The sequence below is a fragment of the Passer domesticus genome, chromosome 3 (assembly GCF_036417665.1).
Source record: "Passer domesticus isolate bPasDom1 chromosome 3, bPasDom1.hap1, whole genome shotgun sequence".
In the NCBI taxonomy this organism is placed as follows: Eukaryota; Metazoa; Chordata; class Aves; order Passeriformes; family Passeridae; genus Passer; species Passer domesticus.
The window spans coordinates 1,978,325-1,993,068 of NC_087476.1; the positions used below are offsets into that span (position 1 = coordinate 1,978,325).

At 55.3% G+C, this 14,744-nt stretch overlaps 1 long non-coding RNA gene across 1 annotated transcript in view; it reads left to right on the forward strand.

Annotated features, from left to right (window-relative positions):
* Positions 1-3,763: 3,763 nt before the first annotated feature.
* The window catches only part of LOC135295793 (uncharacterized), a 69,296-nt gene continuing 58,315 nt past the window's right edge, over positions 3,764-14,744 (forward strand). The window contains exons 1-4 of the long non-coding RNA XR_010357847.1: positions 3,764-4,863; positions 5,082-5,194; positions 5,265-5,854; positions 7,053-7,144. This is a non-coding gene — a long non-coding RNA (uncharacterized LOC135295793). The remainder of the gene's footprint in view (positions 4,864-5,081; positions 5,195-5,264; positions 5,855-7,052; positions 7,145-14,744) is intronic.

The window sequence follows — 14,744 nt, forward strand, 5'->3', positions numbered from 1 at the left end:
AATGAGGGAAATTGCGGAATCGGGATGAGGGAATGAGGGAATGAGGGGAATTTGGGAATGAGGGAAATTAGGGGAATGAGGGAATTGGGATGAGGGGAATGAGGGGAATTAGGGGGTGAGGGGAATCAAGGAATTGGGATGAGATCAATTAGGGAATGAAGTGGATGACGGAAATTGGGATGCGATTAATTAGGGAATGAGGGGAACTGGGGAGATTAGGGAATTTGGGGAATTGGGGAATTTGCGGAATCAGGATGAGGGAACGTAGGGAATGAGGGAATGAGGGGAATTGGGGGATGAGGGAATGGGGAATTAGGGAAAACTGGAAAGAGGGAATGAGGGGAATTAGGGAACTGGGATGAGGGAAAGAAGGGAATTTGGGGATGAGGGGAATTAGGGGAAATAGGGAAATTAGGGAATGAGGGAATTGGGATGAGGGAAATTAGGGAATTTGGGGAATTAGGGAATGAGGGGATCAGGGAATAATGGGATGAGGGGAATTGGGGGAAATAGGGAATTATGGAATGAGGGAAATTGGAGGATGGGGGAAATGGGGGATGAGGGAAATTAGGGAATTTGGGAATGAGGGGAATTAGGGGGTGAAGGGAATTAGGAAATGAGGGAAAAGGGGGAATTGGGATGAGGGGAATGAGGGAATTGGGAAGAGGGAATTTGGGGATGAGGGGAATTTGAGGAAATAGGGAAATTTGGGAATGCGGGGAATGGGGATGAAGGGAATGAGGGAAATGGGGAATTAGGGAAAACTGGAAAGAGGGGATGAGGGGAATTAGGGAATTTGGGAAATTAGGGAATTTGGGAAATTGGGGAATTTGGGTAATTAGGGAATTTGGGTAATTAGGGAATGGGGGGACCAGGGAATAATGGGATGAGGGGAATTGGGGATGAGGGGAATTGGGGATGAGGGGAATTAGGGAAAAACACATGAGGGGAATTTGGGAATGAAGAGAAATAAGGAATGGTGGGAATTAGGGGGTGAAATAGGGAAATTAGGGAATGAGGGGAAATAGGGAATTTGGGGAATTAAGGGATGAGGGGAAATTAGGGAATTGGGATGAGGGAAAGAAGGGAATTTGGGTAAATAGGGAAATTAGGGGATTTGGGAGTTAGGGGATGAGGAGAAGGGGGGAATGAGGGGAATGAGGGAATTGGGATGAGGGGAATTAGGGAATTTGGGGAATTTGGGGAATTTGCGGAATCAGGATGAGGGAACGAAGGAAATTAGGGAATGAGGGGAATTGGGGGATGAGGGAATAATGGAATGGGGGAATTGGGGAATGAGGGGAATTAGGGGATGAGGGAAATTAGGGAAAAATGGAAAGAGGGAATGAGGGGAATTAGGGAATTGGGATGTGGGGAATTGGGGGGTGAGGGGAATGAGGACGTTTGTGGACATTAGGGAATTAGGGAAATTGGGGAATTAGGGAATTGGGATGAGGGAAATTAGGGGATATGGGGAATTAGGGACTGATGGAATGAAGGGAATTGGGGGATGAGGGGAATGAGGGGATTTATGGAAATTAGGGAATAAGGGAAATTAGGGAATGAGGGGAACTAGGGGATGGGGAATCGGGATGGAGGGAATGAGGGGGATTGGGAAATGAGGGAATGAGGGAAATTAGGAAATTGGGATGAGGGGAAGTAGGGGATGAGGGGAATGAGGGGAATGGGGTATTAGGGGACGGGGGAAATTAGGGGATGAGGGGAATTGGGGGATGAGGGAAAGAAGGGAATAACAGGATTGAAGGGCTGAGGGAACTGAGGGAATAAAAGGATGGAGCAGGATAAGGGGAATAAGGGAATGAAGAAAATGAAGGAACTGAGCGGGATGAGGGGAATCAGGGAATTAAGGGAATGAAAGGGGGATGAGGGGAATAATGAGGGGGATGAGGGAATGAAGGGGATAAGGGAATGAAGGAAGGGCTCAGGGGATCGAGGGGAATTAGGAAATGGAGGCATTGAGGGGCTGAGAGACTGAGGGGGCTGAAAATGCTGAAAGGCTGAGGGGCTGAAAATGCTGAAAGGATGAGGGGCTGAAAATGCTGAAAGGCTGAGGGGCTGAAAGGATGAGGGGCTGAAAATGCTGAAAATGCTGAAAGGATGAGGGGCTGAAAATGCTGAAAGGCTGAAAATGAAATGAGGCGGCTGAAAGGCTGAGGAGGTTAAAAATGCTGAAAGGATGAGGGGCTAAAAATGCTGAAAGGATGAGGGGCTGAAAGGATGAGGGGCTGAAAATGCTGAAAGGATGAGGGGCTGAAAGGATGAGGGGCTGAAAATGCTGAAAGGCTGAGGGGCTGAAAATGCTGAAAGGCTGAGGGGCTGAAAAGGCTGAAAGGGTTAAAAATGCTGAAAGGATGAGGGGGCTGAAGGCACCCAGGGACTGAAGGGGGCAAAAGCCCTGAGGGACCGGGGGCTCTGGGGCACTGAGGGCGGGGAAGAACCGCGGGCTCCGAGGGCCTGAGGCCGCTGAAGGGTCAAGGGCGGTAAAGAACCGCGGCCAGGGAAAAACCGCGGCCAGGGAAAAACCGCGTGCAGTTCAAAATCGAGACCGCTGAGGGCGCTGAGGAACCGCGGCCAGGAAAGAACCGAGGGCTCTGAAGGGCTGGGGCCGCTGAGGGACCAAGGGCGCTGAGGAACCGCGGTCAGGAAGAACCGAGGGCTCTGAAGAACTTGAGGCCGCTGAGGGACCAGGGAGCTGAGGAACCGCGGCCAGGAAGAACCGAGGGCTCTAAAGAACTGAGGCCGCTGCGGAGCAGAGAGTTCCGAAGAACTGAAGCCGCTGCGGAGCCGAGGCCTGTGAAGAAGGAAAGACGTGACGGAGTCGAGAGCTCCGAAGAACTGAGGCGGCTCCGGCGGGAGACGCGGCTCTTAAAGCGGCAGAAGCCCCACCCCCTCTGACGCCACACGCGCCCGCGATTGGGAGTCCATGACGTTACCCGCAGCTCGCGTCGCCATTGGCCGGCCGCGCGGCGCCACCCGCCGCCATTGGCCAGTGCCGCCCCGCCTCCCCCCGCGGGCGGGGGGCGCGCGGCGCCTCGTGGGGAGCGGCACGTAGCCCGGGGGGGGGGGAGGGCACGCGCCGTTCCCGCCACTGCCGGGGGAGCGGGAGGGGGAGGGTGCGGGGGGGCACGGCTGGAACGGCGGGCGGGAGGGAGAGGGAGAGAGGGGAGATCGGGGAGAGATGGGGGTGTCCGTGAGGGGAGATCATGGAGGAGATCGGGGAGAGATCGGGGTGTCCGTGAGGGGAGATCATGGAGGAGATCGGGGAGAGATCGGGGTGTCCGTGAGGGGAGATCATGGAGGAGATCGGGGAGAGATCATGGAGGAGATCGGGGAGAGATCGGGGTGTCCGTGAGGGGAGACCAGGGAGGAGATCGGGGAGAGATCATGGAGGAGATCGGGGGCAGATCAGGGTGTCCGTGAGGGGAGATCATGGAGGAGATCGGGGAGAGATCGGGGTGTCCGTGAGGGGAGATCATGGAGGAGATCTGGGAGAGATCAGGGTGTCCGTGAGGGGAGACCAGGGAGGAGGAGATGAGGGGTGTCCGTGTTTGTGAGGGGAGGAGATCATGGGGGAGATCAGGGGTGTCCATGAGGGGAGATAATGGAGGAGATCAGGGGTGTCCTGAGGGGAAACCATGGAGGAGATCAGGGGTGTTCATGTTTGTGAGGGGAGATCATGGAGGAGATGAGGGATGTCCATGTTTGTGAGGGGAGATCATGGAGGAGATCAGGGGTGTTCATGTTTGTGAGGGGAGATCATGGAGGAGATGAGGGGTGTCCATGTTTGTGAGGGGAGATCATGGAGGAGATGAGGGGTGTCCGTGTTTGTGAGGGGAGATCATGGAGGAGATGAGGGGTGTCCGTGTTTGTGAGGCAAGATCTTGGAGGAGATGAGAGGAGGGATCATGGAGGTGAGGGGTGTCCATGTTTGTGAGGGAGGATCATGGAGGTGAAGGGTGTCCATGTTTGTGAGGGGAGGAGATCATGGGGGAGAACAGGGGTGTCCATGAGGGGAGATAATGGAGGAGATCAGGGGTGTCCTGAGGGGAAACCATGGAGGAGATCAGGGGTGTTCATGTTTGTGAGGGGAGATCATGGAGGAGATGAGGGGTGTCCATGTTTGTGAGGGGAGATCATGGAGGAGATGAGGGGTGTCCATGTTTGTGAGGGGGAATCTTGGAGGAGATGAGGGGGGGGATCATGGAGGTGAGGGGTGTCCATGTTTGTGAGGGGTGTCCATGTTTGTGAGGGGAGATCATGGAGGAGATGAGGGGTGTCCATGTTTATGAGGGGGTATCATGGAGGTGAGGGGTGTCTGTGTTTGTGAGGAGCAGCTGTGAGGGGAGACCATGGAGGAGATGTGGGGTGTCCTGAGGGGAGATCATGGAGGAGATCAGGGGTGTCCATGAGGGGAGATCATGGAGGAGAGATGAGGGGAGGGGAGATCATGGAGTAGATTGTGGGGCAGAGATCAGGGGTGTCTGTGAGGGGAGATAATGGAGGAGATCAGGGGTGTCCTGAGGGGAGATCATGGAGGAGATCAGGGGTGTCCATGAGGGGAGATAATGGGGGAGATCAGGGGTGTCCATGAGGGGAGATCATGGGGGAGAGATGAGGGGTGTCCATGAGGGGAGGGGAGATCATGGAGTAGATTGTGGGGCAGAGATCAGGGGTGTCTGTGAGGGGAGATAATGGGGGAGATCAGGGGTGTCCATGAGGGGAGATAATGGAGGAGATCAGGGGTGTCCATGAGGGGAGACCAAGGAGGAGATGAGGGGTGTCCATGAGGGGAGATAATGAAGGAGATCATGGGGGAGAGGTCAGGGGTGTCCATGAGGGGAGGTCATGGGGGAGGTCAGGGGTGTCCATGAGGGGAGGTCATGGGGGAGGTCAGGGGTGTCCATGAGGGGAGATCATGGAGGAGATCAGGGGTGTCCATGAGGGGAGATCATGGGGGAGGTCAGGGGTGTCCATGAGGGGAGATCATGGAGGAGATCATGGGGGAGAGATCAGGGGTGTCCATGTCTGTGAGGGGAGATCAGGGGTGTCCATGAGGGGAGGGGAGATCATGGAGGAGATGAGGGGTGTCCATGAGGGGAAACCATGGAGGAGATGAGGGGTGTTCATGTTTGTGAGGAGCAGCTGTGAGTGGAAATCATGGAGGAGAGGACAGGTGTCCATGAGGGGAGATCATGGAGGAGATCAGGGGTGTCCATGAGGGGAGATCATGGAGGAGAGGACAGGTGTCCATGAGGGGAGATCATGGAGGAGGAGATGAGGGGTGTCCATGTCTGTGAGGGGATATCATGGAGGTGAGGAGTGTCCATGTTTGTCAGGGGAGGTCATAGAGGAGATGAGGGGCGTCCATGAGAGGAGCTCATGAGGAAGATGAGAGAAGATCATTGTGGACATGAGGAGCCTCCATGGTTGTGAGGGGCAGCCATGAGGCAGGATCATTGCTGACATGAGGGGAGATCATGGAGGGGTGGCCATGAGGGGAGATCATGGAGGAAGATGAGGGGCGACCATGAGGTGACCATGACCATGAGGAGATCATGGAGGAAGATGAGGGGCAGCCCCTCCTGCTGTTTTGGAATATTTTTTCTCAGGTGTGGCAGCAGCACCAGCTGCCTCCCAAGGTGAGAGAGATCTCAAGGCGATGGATTTCACAGGCACCTCCTATGCATACATAATAACTCACTTCTCATTTTAATTTTCATTTCAGCACGTAATGAGTTGACTGAAAAAACCAAGCCTGAGGAGCTTGGGAGGAAATTTAAGACTGATTGTGGAAATAGAAGATTTTGGATCCTGCTTGGATGCATTGGAGGAGGTATTTGATTTCAGAAAATTAATAAATACAGATATTTTGTTGGAAAATTGCATCTGTTTGATGTTTTGTATCACAACTGGGTGAAAATCCTTTCCTGTCCCAGCATTTTACCTTGGACAATGGTAGTAAAATGTCCAACTCCTCGGGAATGGGGTAAAGGGGGAGCCCAAATCCTTGGGAATGGGGTAAAGGAGGAACCCAATTCCTTGGGAATGGGGTAAAGGAGGAGCCCGAGTCCTTGGGAATGGGGTAAAGGGGGAGCCCAAATCCTTGGGAATGGGGTAAAGGGGGAGCCCAAATCCTTGGGAATGGGGTAAAGGGGGAGCCCAAATCCTTGGGAATGGGGTAAAGGGGGAGCCCAAATCCTTGGGAATGGGGTAAAGGGGGAGCCCAAATACTTGGGAATGGGGTAAAGGGGGAGCCCAAATCCTTGGGAATGGGGTAAAGGGGGAGCCCCAATCCTTGGGAATGGGGTAAAGGGGGAGCCCAAATCCTGGGAATGGGGTAAAGGGGGAGCCCAAATCCTTGGGAGTGGGGTAAAGGGGGAGCCCAAATCCTTGGGAATGGGATAAAGGGGGAGCCCAAATCCTTGGGAATGGGATAAAGGGGAGCCCAAATCCTTGGGAATGGGGGAAAGGGGAGCCCAAATCCTTGGGAATGGGATAAAGGGGGAGCCCAAATCCTTGGGAATGGGGTAAAGGGGAGCCCAAATCCTTGGGAATGGGGGAAAGGGGAGCCCAAATCCTTGGGAATGGGATCACAGTGACCCCAAATCCTTGGGAAAGGGGCGACAAGGATCCCAATCCCTTGGGAATGGGGTACACAAGGATCCCCATCTCAAGGAAAAGGGTGACAGGGACCCCAATCCCTTGGGAATAGGTTGCAGCAAGATCCCAATTCCTTGGGAATGGGATCATGGGGACCCCAAATCCTTGGGAAAGGGGTGACAGGGACCCCAGTTCCTCGGGAAGGGGGTGAAGGAAGATCCCAAATCCTTGGGAATGGGGTGACAGGGACCCAAATTCCTCGAGAAGGGGGTGACAGGTGAAATAAACGGGCAGGAGATCTTTCTCCTTTTGATGCCTTTGTTGAGAAGAATCAGCTCAGGTGGGGAGGAATCGCCGCCGCTGCTCCCAGCGTGGCACGGAGGAGGAGGAGGAGGAGGAGGAGGATGGTGCAGCTCTGTCCTGGTCTGCAGGCAGAGCTGGGGGTTCCGTCCTCACGGAGAGCAGCAGATTCCTGCTTTTGGTCCAGCACCCCGGGGCGTCTCTTCAATCAGCATCTTTTCAGGTCGGGGTGAGAAGCAAAAAGGACCCAAGCAGGTACGGGACTGCGCTCCCGTCCTCAGACCTCACTCAGGTCACTCGTTGGCTCGTGATTTTAGGGGTTTTTCCTGTAAAAACTGTAAAAATTCGGGGCGCAGTGCATTTCTCAGCTGCATACCGGCTCTGATGTCACTGCTGGGTCTGTCCCGTGTCCCTCCCTGGCCAGCATCAGGGGACAATGGTTAATCACCGGCCATTAACGGGTAATTGAAGAAGAACTCTTAACAATGAAACTAATTTAACGGCACTGGTTTGACTTGTTTTTAACTCTGCAACCTAAAAAAAAAAAAAATAGATAACTTTTTATTCATAACAACAGGGACCCCAATCCCTTGGGAATGGGGTGACAGGGACCCAAATTCCTTGGGAAGGGGGTGCAGGAAGATCCCAACCCCTTGGGAATGGGTGTGGAGGGGAATCCCAGCCCCACGCAGGCAGAAAGCCCCGGAGGGTTAAACCGGCGCTAAACCCGAGCTTTTTAAAGCTGAAAGCAACCCGGGAAGCGACAGAAAAGCGGCCCGAGAGCCCTGGGTGTGAACAGCGGGAGAACCGGCAGGGGAAACGGGGAAAAGGAGGGGGAAAACGGGGGGAGAGTGAGGGGAGAACCGGGAGAGAAACAGGCGAAAAGCAGGGGGAGAATGAGGGAAGAACCGGGAGGTGAAACAGGGGAAAACGAGGGGAGAGCAGGGGGAGAGTGAGGGGAGAACCAGCAGGGGAAACGGGGAAAAACGGGGGGAGAGTGAGGGGAGAACGAGGGGAAAAGCAGGGGGAAAACGAGGGCAGAGTGAGGGGAGAAGTGGGGGAGAAAGGGGGGAAAAGCAAGGGGAAAATGAGGGGAGAGTGAGGGGAGAACCGGGGGAGAAAGGGGGGAAAAGCAAGGGGAAAATGAGGGGAGAGTGAGGGGAGAACCGGGGGAGAAACATGGTGAGAACGGGGGGAGAAAGAGGGGAGAGTGAGGGGAGAACCGGGGGAGAACGAGGGGAGAACAAGGGCAGAGTGAAGGGAGAACAAGGGGAGAACCGGGAGGATAAACAGGGAAAAGCAGGGGGAGAACGAGGGGAGAACCGGGAGGAGAAACGGGGAGAGCAGGGGGAGAGTGAGGGGAGAACCAGGAGGGGAAACGGGGGAAAACGGGGGGAGAGTGAGGGGAGAATGAGGGGAAAAGCAGGGGGGAAATGAGGGGAAAGTGAGGGGAGAACTGGGGGAGAAAGAGGGGAAAAGCAGGGGAAAACGGGGGGAGAATGAGGGGAAAAGCAGGGGGAAAACGAGGGGAGAGTGAGGGGAGAACCGGGGGAGGAGGGGAAAAGCAGGGGGAAAACGAGGGGAAAGCAAGGGGAGAGTGAGGGGAGATCCGGGGGAGAAAGAGGGGAGAACCGGGAGGATAAACAGGGGAAAAGCAGGGGGAGAATGAGGGAAGAACCGGGAAGAGAAGCGGGGGGGAATGAGGGGAAAGCAGGGGGAGAAAGAGGGGAAACGAGGGGAGCACGAGGCGAGAACGAGGGGAGAACCGGGAGGAGAAACATGGTGAGAACGGGGGGAGAAAGAGGGGAGAGTGAGGGGAGAATCAGGGGGAGAACGAGGGGAGAGTGAAGGGAGGACAAGGGGAGAACCGGGAGGATAAACAGGGGAAAAGCAGGGGGAGAACGAGGGGAGAACCGGGAGGAGAAACGGGGCGAACGAGGGGAGAGCAGGGGGAGAGTGAGGGGAGAACCGGGAGGAGAAGCAGGGGGAGAGAATGAGGGGAGAGGGAGGAAAGAGGGGAGAGTGAGGGGAGAACGAGCGAAGAGAAGCAGGGGGAGAATGAGGGGAAAGTGAGGGGAGAGACAGGGGAGAAGAGACCGAGGGCAGAGTGAGGGCAGAGTGAGGGGAGAAGGGAATGAGGGCCGAGTGAGGGGAGAGTGAGGGGAGAAGAGATAGAGGGGAGAGTGAGGGGAGAAGGGAATGAGGGGAGAGTTGAGGGGAAAATGGAATGAGGGGAGAGTGAGGGGAGAGTGAGGGCAGAGTGAGGGGAGAGTGAGGGGAGAGTGAGGGGAGAGTGAGGGGAGAGTGAGAGTGAGGGGAGAGTTGAGGGGAAAATGGAATGAGGGGAGAGTGAGGGGAGAGTGAGGGCAGAGTGAGGGGAGAGTGAGGGCAGAGTGAGGGGAGAGTGAGGGGAGAGTGAGGGGAGAGTGAGGGCAGAGTGAGGGCAGAGTGAGGGGAGAGTGAGGGGAGAGTGAGGGCAGAGTGAGGGGAGAGTGAGGGCAGAGTGAGGGCAGAGTGAGGGGAGAGTGAGGGGAGAGTGAGGGCAGAGTGAGGGGAGAGTGAGGGCAGAGTGAGGGCAGAGTGAGGGCAGAGTGAGGGGAGAGTGAGGGGAGAGTGAGGGGAGAGTGAGGGGAGAGTGAGGGCAGAGTGAGGGGAGAGTGAGGGGAGAGTGAGGGGAGAGTGAGGGGAGAGTGAGGGCAGAGTGAGGGCAGAGTGAGGGGAGAGTGAGGGGAGAGTGAGGGGAGAGTGAGGGCAGAGTGAGGGCAGAGTGAGGGCAGAGTGAGGGCAGAGTGAGGGGAGAGTGAGGGCAGAGTGAGGGGAGAGTGAGGGCAGAGTGAGGGCAGAGTGAGGGCAGAGTGAGGGGAGAGTGAGGGGAGAGTGAGGGCAGAGTGAGGGCAGAGTGAGGGGAGAGTGAGGGGAGAGTGAGGGGAGAGTGAGGGCAGAGTGAGGGCAGAGTGAGGGGAGAGTGAGGGGAGAGTGAGGGCAGAGTGAGGGGAGAGTGAGGGCAGAGTGAGGGCAGAGTGAGGGGAGAGTGAGGGCAGAGTGAGGGCAGAGTGAGGGCAGAGTGAGGGGAGAGTGAGGGCAGAGTGAGGGGAGAGTGAGGGCAGAGTGAGGGGAGAGTGAGGGGAGAGTGAGGGCAGAGTGAGGGGAGAGTGAGGGCAGAGTGAGGGCAGAGTGAGGGCAGAGTGAGGGCAGAGTGAGGGGAGAGTGAGGGGAGAGTGAGGGCAGAGTGAGGGGAGAGTGAGGGGAGAGTGAGGGGAGAGTGAGGGGAGAGTGAGGGCAGAGTGAGGGCAGAGTGAGGGGAGAGTGAGGGGAGAGTGAGGGCAGAGTGAGGGGAGAGTGAGGGCAGAGTGAGGGCAGAGTGAGGGGAGAGTGAGGGCAGAGTGAGGGCAGAGTGAGGGCAGAGTGAGGGGAGAAGGGAACGAGGGCAGAGTGAGGGGAGAAGAGAGTGAGGGGACAGTGAGGGCAGAGCGAGGGGAGAAGGGAACGAGGGGAGAGTGAGGGGAATGAGGGGAGAATGGAACGAGGGCAGAGTGAGGGGAGAAGAGAGTGAGGGCAGAGTGAGGGGAGAAGGGAACGAAGGGAGACTGAGGGGAGAAGAGAGTGAGGGGAGAACAGACCGAGGGCAGAGCGAGGCCCGCAGCTCCCCCTCACCCGCGGGCACCCCGGGCCGGGCCGGGCCGGGGCCGGTGCACGGAGAGGCGGCGGCGGAGCCAGTGCGCGGGAAGGGGCCGAGCGTGAGGGGAGCGGTTGTTTACAGCAGCCCGGCCCCGGGGGCTTGAACCCGGCCCCGGCAGCTTGAACCCGGCCCCGGCAGCTTGAACCCGGCCCCGGGAGCTTGAACCCGGCCCCGGAGCTTTAACCCGGCCCGGCCCGGCCCGGCCCGGCTCGGCGCGGGCTCCGCGGTGAGTGGAGCTCATGGCCCGGCCTCGCCTTCCTCCCCTCATTCTCCTTCTTCTTCCTCCTCCTTCCCCTCCCGGCTCAGCGGGGCAGGGGGGGAAAGGGGAAAAAAATTAATTAATAAATAAGAAAACCCCGCGCGCGGGAGCGGCGGTTCCGACCCGGGACCGGGAATCGGGAACCGGGAATCGGGAATCGGGACCGGGAATCGGGAATCGGGACCGGGAATCGGGAATCAGGAACCGGAGCGATCCAAAACAGCCCGAGGCGAGCGGGGACCGGACTGGGGGCAGCCGGGTCTGCCGAGCCGGGTTCTGCCTTATCCCGGTGTCTGTCCCCTTATCCCGGGACATTCCCTTATCCCGGTGTCTGTCCCCCCTTATCCCGGGACATTCCCTTATCCCGGTGTCCGTGTCCCCCCCTTATCCCGGGACATTCCCTGCCCGGTGTCCGTGTCCCCCCCTTATCCCGGGACATTCCCTGCCTGGTGTCCCTCTGTCCGTCTGTCCCTCCCAGTCCCTCTGTCCGTCTGTCCCCCCAGTCCCTCTGTCCGTCTGTCCCCCCAGTCCGTCCGTGTGTCTGTCTGTCCGTCCATCCGCGTGTCCGTCTGTCCGCAGCCATGGCCGCCGCGCTCTCGCGCCGCCTGGGGAAGCGCTCGCTGCCGGGCGCCCGCCTTCTGGAACCTTCCGCGCCCTGGGACGGGGTCCTGAATCCCGGATCCCCCAATCCCAAATCCCCCAATCCCGGATCCCCCAATCCCAAATCCCCCAATCCCGGATCTCCAAATCCCAGATCCCCCAATCCCGCATTCCCCAATCCCACACTCCCCAATCCCAATCCCGCATCCCCCAATCCGTCATTCCCAAATCCCAGATCCCCCAATCCCAAATTACCCAGTCCCGGATTCCCGAATCTCAGATCCCCCAATCCCAAATCCCCCAATCCTGGATCCCCCAATCCCAATCCCAGACCCCCCAGTCCTGGATCCCCCAATCCCGGATCCCCAAATCCCAGATCCCCAAATCCCAGATCCCCCAATCCCGCATTCCCCAATCCCGGATCCCCCAGTCCCGGATCCCCAAATCCCACATCCCCAAATCCCCCAATCCCACATTCCCCAATCCTGGATTCCTCAATCCCAGATCCCCCAATCCCACACTCCCCAATCCCAATCCCGCATCCCCCAATCCGTCATTCCCAAATCCCAGATCCCCCAATCCCAAATTACCCAGTCCCAGATTCCCGAATCTCGGATCCCCCAATCCCAAATCCCCCAATCCTGGATCCCCCAATCCCAGATCCCCCAATCCCAATCCTGCATCCCCCAATCCCGGATCCCCCAATCCCGCATTCCCGAACCCCGGACCCTCCAATCCCAATCCCAATCCCAGATCCCCCAATCCCAATCCCGCATTCCCCAATCCCGGATCCCCCAATCCCGGATCCCCCAATCTCGGATCCCCCAATCCTGCATTCCCGAATCCCGGACCCCCCAATCCCAATCCCGGATCCCCCAATCCCAATCCCGCATTCCGGAATCCCGGATTCCCCCGGCCGCTCCACGGGCAGCAGGTGCCTCCTGGGGGCGCGCTGGGAGAAACATTCCAGGGATTTTCCCAAATCCGCAGGGGCCTGGGGGTTTTATAGGAACCCCAAAATCCATTTCCTTCGCAGGAATCCCGAATTCCACGGAAAAGTGGGATTTTTCCGGGAAAAAGAGTCCAAAGTGTGTCCTGAGGGCGTCAGGCCTGCTGAGGGTGGTTTGGGAACGCCCAGCGGGATTCCCTCCCACGCTTTCCATCCCGATCCCAAAGGAATTGAAGTGCCCACATCCCAATCCCGAGGGAATTCCATCTCCCAATCCCAAGGGAATAAAATTTTCCACATTCCAATCCCAAAGGAATTAAAGTTCTCACTTTCAATCCCGAGGGAATCAAATCCCCCACATTTCAATCCTAAAGGAATTCCATCTCCCAATCCCAAAGGATTTCAATCTCCAAATCCCAATCCCAAAGGAATGAAAGTTCCCTCATTCCAACCCCAAGGGAATTCAATCTCCCAATCCCGAGGGAGTTCAGTCTCCCAATTGTAATCCCAAAGAAATTGAATCTCCCACTTCCAATCCCGAAGGAATTCCATCTCCCACATTCCAATCCCAAGGGAATAAAATTTCCCACATTCCAATCCCAAAGGAATTAAATCTCCCAATCCCAAAAGAATCAAATCCCCCAATTCCAATCCCAAAGGAATTAAAGTTCCCACATTCCAATCACAAGGGAATTCAATCTCTAAATTCCAATCCCAAAGGAATGAAAGTTCCCACATTCCAATCCCAAAGGAATCAAATCTCCCAATCCCAAAGGAATTAAAATCTCCCAATCCCAAGGGAATCAAATCCCCCACATTCCAATCCCAAAGGAATTCAATCTCCCAATCCCAATGGAATGAAAGTTCCCACATCCCAATCCCAAGGGAATTCAGTCTCTCAATCCCAATCCTGAGGGAATCAAATCCTCCAATTCCAATCCCAATCCCAAGGGAATTCAGTATTCCAATCCCAAAAGAATCAAATCCCCCAATTCCAATCCCAAAGGAATTAAAGTTCCCACATTCCAATCCCAAGGGAATCAAGTCCCCCACATTCCAATCCTAAAGGAATTCAATCTCCCAATCCCAAGATAATTCAATCTCCCAATTTTAATCCCAAAGGAATTAAATCTCCCAATTCCAATCCTGAAGGAATTCCATCTCCCACATTTCAATCCCGAGGGAATCAAATCTCCCACGTTTCAGTTCCAAGGAAATTCAGTCTCCCAATCCCAATCCTGAGGGAATCAAATCCCCCACATTCCAATCCCAAGGGAATTAAAGTTCCCCCATTTCAACCAAGGAATTAAAGGGAATTCAATTTCCCAATCCCAAAGGAATCAAATCTCCCACATTCCAATTCCAAGGGAATCCAGTCTCCAAATCCCAATCCCAAAGGAATTAATGTTCCCATGTTTCAGTCCCAAGGAATTTCAATCTCCCAACCCCAAGGGAATTCAATCTCCCATTTTTAATCCCAAAGGAATCAAATCCCGCAATTCCAATCCCAAAGGAATGAAAGTTCCCTCATTCCAATCCCAAGGGAATTCAATCTCCCAATCCCAAGGGAATTCAATCTCCCAATTTTAATCCCAAAGGAATTAAATCTCCCAATTCCAATCCTGAAGGAATTCCATCTCCCACATTCCAATCCCGAGGGAATCAAATTTTCCACATTCCAATCCCAAAGGAATTAAAATCTCCCAATCCCAAAAGAATCAAATCCCCCAATTCCAATCCCAAAGGAATTAAAGTTCCCACATTCCAATCCCGAGGGAATCAAATCCCCCACATTCTAATCCTAAAGGAATTCAATCTCCAAATCCCAAGGGAATTCAATCTCCCAATTTTAATCCCAAAGGAATCAAATCCCCCAATTCCAATCCCAAAGGAATTAAAGTTCCCACATTTCAATCCCAAGGGAATTCAGTCTCCCAATCCCAAAGGAATTCAGTCTCCCAATCCCAAGGGAATAAAAGTTCCCACATTCCAATCCTGAGGGAATTCAATCTCCAAATCCCAATCCCAAAGGAATCAAATCCCCCACATTCCAACCCCAAGGGAATTCAATCTCCCAATCCAGAGGGAATTCAGTCTCCCAATTTTAATCCCAAAGGAATTGAATCTCCCACTTCCAATCCTGAAGGAATTCCATCTCCCACATTCCAATCCCGAGGGAATCAAATTTCCCACATTCCAATCCCAAAGGAATTAAATCTCCCAATCCCAAAGGAATCAAATCCCCCAATTCCAATCCCAAAGGAATTAAAGTTCCCACATTCCAATCCCAATCCCAAAGGAATCAAATCCCCCACATTCCAATCCCAAGAGAATTC